The sequence below is a fragment of the Triticum dicoccoides genome, chromosome 5A (assembly GCF_002162155.2).
Source record: "Triticum dicoccoides isolate Atlit2015 ecotype Zavitan chromosome 5A, WEW_v2.0, whole genome shotgun sequence".
Taxonomy (NCBI): domain Eukaryota; kingdom Viridiplantae; phylum Streptophyta; class Magnoliopsida; order Poales; family Poaceae; genus Triticum; species Triticum dicoccoides.
The window spans coordinates 11,098,683-11,106,377 of record NC_041388.1 but is presented as its reverse complement, the minus strand read 5'-3'; the positions used below and the strand labels follow the sequence as shown (position 1 = coordinate 11,106,377).

General features: G+C 52.8%; 1 non-coding gene and 1 pseudogene across 1 annotated transcript; both read right to left on the bottom strand.

Annotated features, from left to right (window-relative positions):
- Window positions 1–665: 665 nt before the first annotated feature.
- Window positions 666–739, bottom strand: TRNAT-AGU. Its single transcript has one exon. It is a non-coding gene; the product is annotated as a tRNA-Thr (tRNA).
- An 858-nt stretch (window positions 740–1,597) lies between these two features.
- Window positions 1,598–5,903, bottom strand: LOC119299043 (annotated as a pseudogene).
- Between the last annotated feature and the right edge of the window lie 1,792 nt (window positions 5,904–7,695).

Here is a 7,695-nt window from a genome sequence, read left to right as displayed (position 1 = left end):
GCAGGATGCCATTCACCAGCACAACATGCCTGACGTCAATTTGCATTTTGGATCACCCATGAACACGGCGAGTTTTTGTTCATGACGGATGCGGATCGACCACGTCCTCCGTTTGATGTTCTACCGTCGATCTCGATCGGGTAAAATATCAAGAGTTCAAGATGTCGACCGAGCATATAGTGAAAAGTGTATTGAGTGGAATGGGCCAGAGCAGAAATAACACAAGGACTTGATCAGAAAGGAAAATATGCAAGGCCAACAGTAACCTGTAAGCAGCTGGCAGCGTCAGGATCTGATGCTCCTCGTAGCAAAATTCCAGTTCCCTCCTCCTGCTGCAGCCAAGCAAGGCAAAAAACAGGAATCCCCGGCCGGGAAAGCGGCCCTGAATTATGTGGTCAATGCAAGCATCTAGCTATCCTGATGAGCGGACGGATGGGTGCATGCAGCGATGGTGAACCAAGTAAAGATTGTGGCTCTTCTCGAAAGAAGAAGAAGAAGAAAAAAAGGCAAAGATTGTGGCAAGCAGGCGATGGGTATCAATCAATCAAAGCAGAAAGATGAACCTAGTATTATATACTGTTGCCAGTAGATCTTTTTGTCAAAAGATAGTAAATAAGAGTGAGATTGGGCCACAGCAGATATGGCACCAAAAGAAGTAAAAAACTTGCTTTCATTGAGAGTTGAACTCAAGACCTCCCGCTTACTAAACGGGTGGTCTAACCAACTGAGCTATGAAAGCTTGCTGTCCTGTTTCATTTGAGATCTTACTTATCTGATAGCTATACGAGAAGGCCTGCAAAAAGTTGAAACAGGACAGACACTAATAAAGTGGGTAAAATCCTAACTCAAACTCGATCTCATTTGGAAGGTAAAAAAACAAATCTGCGACAAACGGTGAATTTTTACTATCTTGTCACTGTTCATTTTGTTGCTTCTCCTTTCCATGACCCCCACAAGTGGCCAAGCTTCATCCAGAAATTTTACAAGCTTCTCCTTTCTTTCTACTCCCTCCGTTCCCAAATACTTGTCTTTCTAGGCATTTTAAATGGACTCAATATACGGATGTATGTAGACATATTTTAAAATGTAGATTCACTCATTTTGCACCGTATGTAGTCACTTGTTGAAATCTCTAGAAAGACAAGTATTTAGGAACGGTGGGAGTACATGCCGATGCCGCTTCCAACAAGGGAAGATCGACACAAATTGATGAAACACTGCATTCATGACAAGAACGCATTGGTTTTTTTACAGCTTGCGTTGTTTGGATTCTCACCAATGAAACTACAAAGGAATGCTTCGAGCAAAACAATACTACTCTCTCCGTTCCCAAATATAAGTCTTTCTAGAGATTTCAACAAGTGATTACATACGGAGCAAAATGAGTGAATCTACACTCTAAAATATGTCTACATACATCCGTATGTTGTATTTCATTTGAAATGTTGAAAAAGACTTATATTTAGGAACGGAAGGAGTACATGACAGAAAGTGCAGAGAGATGCCATGCATGGCCTTGCACAAGAACCTTCTTTTTTTTGGCACAAGAATTCTTCGAGTGTCCTTGCCACCGATGCGCGCGCGCATCTCTCATGAGTCACTCTTGCTTGGCGGCGCAGGAACCATGGGAGCCCCACTGAGGAAGCATCCACACAATCGATGTCCCTGAGCAAAACAGAGTGGATTTATCAGACATCATGAAACTGAAACAGATGGTGCGTTCAGAGCCAGGTTCAGTACCTGCAAGCAATCCAACGGTGCTCAGGTTTGCTGCGGCCATGGTCTTGTATACCAAGTAGAAAAAAGTACCGGGTCTAGGCCGGAGGTTGTAGGGGAAGGAGGGAGCTAGTCGTGGACGAACACGCGGACGCCGGCGGCTGGGCGCCGTCATGCGCAAGGAGGCGGCGGCTGAGAGGGAGATGGCGCAGGGAAGGAGGCGGCTAGGGTTAGGTCTCCCGACTCCCTAAGGAAGCCGAGCAAATATTATTGCTTCTTGCTTAATTTCAAAACGGATCTTTACACGAGTTTATATAATTCTCCTACTAAGATAATTGGGCTAAGCCCCTAATAACAATAAGATAGACTGGGTCACAACTAACTGGGCTAAGCCCCTAATATGCCGGTCATAACATTTCTGCTCGCCTGCACAAACAGCTCGTCCTCGAGCTGGAAGGCGGGGAAGCGCTTGTGGAACTCCTCGAGGTGATCAACCGTCGCCAAACACCTCCGCGACAGCTGGGGTGGGCAGGTTGCCTAGCCCGGCGGCAGCGGCGTCCTTCTCAATGTAGTCCGTAGCCTCCAGGGAGAAGAGCCGCGGGCAGATGTGGCCGGGCACATAGGGCTCGTCGCAGTTGAAGCACAACCTTGGCGGCGACGCTCGAGTAGCTCGGCCGTGGTGAGCCAGCAGAACGGCCGTGTCGCAGTCGCGGCGAGGGGTGCCGCGGAAGCCTAAGTAGGCCGACCCTGCGCGGGAACGTCCGGCCAGGGTGGCGGCCCAGCGGCCCGGGACAGTAACGCCTGCTGGATGGCCACCGCGCGGCGCTCGAACGCTCGAGCGTAGTACATGGCCGTCTGGAGGTCTTGGGGTCCCTGCAGCTCCAAGTCCACGCGGATATGATCCGGCAGACTGCCGACGAAGAGCTCGGCCCGCTGGCGAGCCGTCACGCCGGGCGCATGGCATGCCAAGGCCTAAAAGCGGTCGGTGAAGTCCTGCACCGTAGAGGTGAAGGGGAGACGGCCCAACTCCGCCAGCCAGCTCCCGCGTATCGGTGGCTTGAAGCGAACGAGGCAGAGCTCGCGAAAACGCTCCCATGGAGGCATGTCGCCCTCATCCTGCTCGAGAGCGTAATACCAAGTGTGTGTGGCACCTCAGAGGTGATATGAAGCGAGCCAGGAGCGGTCTGATGCGAGCGTGCGTTGCCCCCGGAAGAACTGGTCACACTGATTAAGCCAGTTGAGGGGTCCCCGGTGCCGTCGTAGGTGGCGAAGGCGAGATTGGCGAAGCGCGGCGCCGTCTGGGTATGGCCGCCGTGGGGGTACGGCTCGGCGGGCGGAGCAGCGGCACCGGGTCGGTGATCACAGGGGGCCCCCGTGGAACTGCGGCGCGTCAAGGCCAACACAGGGGGCCCGTGGAGCTAGAGGACCCGCCGTACTGCGCCTGCTGTGACGGCATGTGCGGCGGTCCCGAGGCCACCGTGTAGACCGACTGAGACGATGACTCGGTCAACCAGGCCGATAGCGGGGACGGCGAGGGCGGGAACCGGACCTGGTGGAGTGGAACTCCCACTGGCGAGGTCGATGCGGGGCCAAAGCTGACCGGCGGTGGCTGCTGCAGCTACAACGGCTGCTGCGGTGTCGCACCGGGCAACGGCAACAGCTGCTGCGGAGGAGGCCGCCAGGAGCGGCGGCTGCCACTGTAGCCAGGGCATGGTGGTGGTGGCGATGGATGGCAGCTGCAGCGGCCCAGTGAGCGCGGCAAAGGCCGCCTGGTGCGGCGGCAGCCACGGCGGCGAGGCGGCGGCGGTGGCCGGCGCTGCCGGGTGCGGCCCATAAGAGCTGGCCAGGTACAGCCGGATCCCCTGGACGGCTGTGACGAGGTCATGGAGGATCCCGGTGACCTCCTCTGGAGTGTAGACGACTGCTGGTGGAGCGGTGGAGGGCATCGGCATCTGGGCGGTGGAGGCGCCGGCGGTGGAGATCGGCGGCGTGGATGGGGAGGGTAGCGGTGCGGATGGGCAGGGCAGCGACACGGTGTAGATGGCCAGCGGCGCGGTGGTGGCGGCCGGCAGCGGAAGCGACAGGGTTGGCGGCGGAGAAGACATGATCGAAACTGAGCTACCTGATACCAAACTGGTAGAAACTAGGGTTCTACCGGATTTAGGCCGGAGGTTGTAGGGGAAGGAGGGAGCTGGTTGTGGACGAACACGCGGACGCCGGCGGCTGGGTGCCGTCATGCCCGAGGAGGCGACGGCTGAGAGGGAGATGGCGCAGGGAAAGAGGCGGCTAGGGTTAGGTCTCCCGGCTTCCAGGAAGCCGAGCAAATATGATTGCTTCTTGCTTAATTCCAAAACGGATCCTTACACGAGTTTATATAATCCTTCTACTAAGATAATTGGGCTAAGCCCTTAATAACGATAAGATAGACTGGGCCACAACTAGCTGGGCTAAGCCCCTAATATGCCGGTCATAACAACATAACCTCCCGATCTTTATTTCTGTTCCCTTCAGCCCCTAGATCGGGCAAAATCAATCCCTGAATGGTTTTAACTCATCTTGGCGCTGACGTGGCAACAGTCAAATGGTGGTTTTGACCTATGGGTGGGCCTCCATCAGGTGGACCATGATTTGTTGTCGCCTACCTCCTCGAGCATCGCCCCCTCGCACCCGAACCCTGCCCCACCTCCGACCGACGCCGGTGATTGTCGAAGTTCCAAGGCGCCACCCCGAGCGCCCCGCTTCTCCTTCCTCCCTTCTCTTTCCTCTCCCTCTCTCTTCCCTCGTATCTCTCTCTCAGGTACACGTCGCTCCGCCGCCACAAGCCCGTCGCCGTACCATCTTCACACCGCCGCCGGAGTCCGGATCCGGTCGGAACCAGATCAGATGGGGGCGCCACCCTCGGATCTGGTCGTCCCTCGCCTCCCCGCGCCGCCTGCATCGCTATGGCGCCGCCACCTTCACGTCCATGGCCGACCCTTGCTACCGCATCCACACTCCTGGCCGGCCGCCTCTGGTCAACGGCAGGCCACGACCTCCGCAGCCGCCTTGACCATCGCCCCGGCCTCCTCTGCGCACGGCTGCACCGGAGCACGACCGCGCCGATGCGCCACCGCTGAAGCCCTCCACGCCAGCGACCTCAGAGAAGGACCGCGCTGATGTGGCATCATTAGTTTAGGTCCCCTTCTATTAATCTGAGACATTGACATGTGGGCCCCCTTCATCACTAGGGTTAGTATGAGACATTGACATGTGGGTACCCTTCTGTTAACGATGCAATTAGGGCTAAATTAGTCCCTTGTTAATCCCCGTGCAACCGAGATGTGGGCCCCATGTGTCATATTTGACCGGGCCCAACAGTCAATGAGAGTGTCTAGCTGAGAGGGACCCATCCGCAGGCCAAATACCGTCTTTGACTGTGTCCACGTCAGCATTCGGTATGGGCAAAACCAGCCAGGGACGTTTTTTGCTCGGTTTGAGATTGTTTAGGGGGGAAGGGAACTGAAAGATTAATAGTAAAATGGACTTTTTTCTAGCAAGTTATTCAGTGAGGAAATGTCCGAGGGCGTAGACGAACGACAGGAAGGTGGCTAGGTACAGAGGCCTGTTGTCCAGGTTGAGTGCGCACAGGAAGCACAGCGTGCAGGTCAGCAGCGTCCAGATTAGGATTCAGTTTGTCCGTGCACATCGGTCACTGCATGTAAGAGAACAAGGTTAATCATCTCGTAGGTACGATTTGTTTTTCTCAGAAAAAAAAAGTCTTCTTATGCACATGATCCAGAAGGAACGATGGACTGCAGATATTGACAGTTGTAAACACTGCGGCAGATCGAGAATGTCAGCAGCTTGTTTAACTGAAGGTGGGCATGGGGCAGATCTGCAGCCCCAGTTTACTCCCACAATTCTGAACAGTGCACACTGACAGACAAAATCCCAGTGATCCAGTGGGGTGCGGCTGTGCTGCATTCTCTGCCGCGCATATCAGCCCGGGTCTAGTCAGAAATCGAGCAATCGAGAGGTGGGGATGGAGAAGGAGGGGGCACAGGCACACACTCTGCGTCCGGGAGAAGACGGCGACGCGGAGCGCCCAGATGTTGAAGAAGCCGAACCAGACGGAGGCGAGGCGGAGGGAGCCCACCTGCCAGCATCAGCCACCACCCCAGCGCCGGAATGCCCTGACACTCCACCATGCTTGCTTTCTCCTTGATCTCCCCGGACGGCGGCCGGCGGCGATGGTGCTTCGTCGAGCAGATCGATCTCGTCTCAGTAGAGCAGAGCACGTAATTGGTCAACAGGCGGGTGTGTCTGTGTGTGGCGGTTGGAATTGACGTGGTGGTGGGCTGGGCTGTACTGTGGTATGCTGATAGGGCCCGACTTTCTTCTTTTCGAGATACTTGGCCCGTACCGGCCTATAAGCTGCCAGGTATGTGCATGCAGCGACTGAGATGCATGAAGCTCTTTATTTATTTTTTTGAACGAAAATACTAGTTCCACACCTCAAAAAATATATACACATAGACATATAATTGTAGTATACACGTATAAAATTTCATGAACACTCATGTTCATATAAAACACAAATACATAGGTTAAAATGAGTTTTCTTTGTTATTTTTGGGCCAGATATCTGTCTTTTTTTATATAGCATGCAAATAATTGAATCAGTTGATGAAACTTCATACATACTTCAATAACATGCGTATGTATTTGTAGAAAAAAATGAAAAAAAATGAAACTTAAATATATTTTCATTTTTTAATAAAAAGAGGCTCCATGGAGACGTCCTTTGCAAATTGCAACGCTGCACTCGCCAGGGATCACAGTTTAGGGGAGAAAGAAAAATTCCATGCTATCTGAGGGCATCTCCAATGGCATCCAAACCATACTCATCTATTTGTTCATGGGCATGTTCGCACCTTTCCGAACTTCCTTACTCGACCCTCCCTTTGAAGCGAGAATGGGGGATATCGGACCGTCAGGAACAGAAATGAGGGAGTCTCTTGTATGGTCATTTTGTTAATATTGAAATGGGAGAACCCTTTAGCGGTGACAGAAGATATTTGTGCAAGGCTTTATTTATGCCGGACTACCAACCATCTAGGAGTATTTATTTTTGTTCTCGTTCGGCCACACCCATCAACTTATATGACTCTTTTCTTAACATAGATGGGCCGAGAAGGACCCAGAGATATAGCTTTCCGGTTAATTATGAAGCGGTGCCAATACCAAGCACCAGAGAGGATTCAAAAGAAAGAAAGTTACAACCACGTCCCATAATTGCACAAGAAGGACCTTAGCCTGAGGATAAGAAAAGCAGTCAGGTCCAATAATAATCTTTGCTAAATCGCTTGGAGATGTTCTGGCCACTGCCGAAGACGTCACTTGGCGCCCCGGCATGCATCGGCATCGCACACTGGCCAACTTCAGGAGAAGCCAGCGGGAGGGATCGATGGACTGCAAGCTAAAACTACGTACATTGCCCTCCCATAAGGCATCGAAGCCACAAACGTCAGATTCCAGGTGCCAACACTCTTCGGGGTAGCCCTTTGTCGTAATGGTCACCGGTGAGGCTTCAAGGCCAACAGCCAAGCACCACTTGCTTGCCCTCCACGGGAGGGCAAAGGCCATAGCCGGCGCCGTAACTCCTTCGCCAGAGCCGATGAGGATGAACCGCTGCCCTTTTTTTTCGAAAAGGGGAACTCTCCGGTCTCTGCATCAGAACAATGTATACGACCAACTTTATAAATAAGAAAATAGGTTCAACAAAGTCTTAAAGTCTCCAAGAAAAGTAAAGAAAAATTCACAACGAGCCAAAAGACCAAAAACAAAACTAGCCAAAAGAAGTCATAACCGGCTGGCATAAGAGAGATAGGTAAACTAATTGCCTATCCTATTACATGACCGTTATCCAAATCGGTTGAAGATATCTCGTGCTACCATCTCCCATCGGATAGATCCAGTAACCAAACGCTCCCAGGCCTC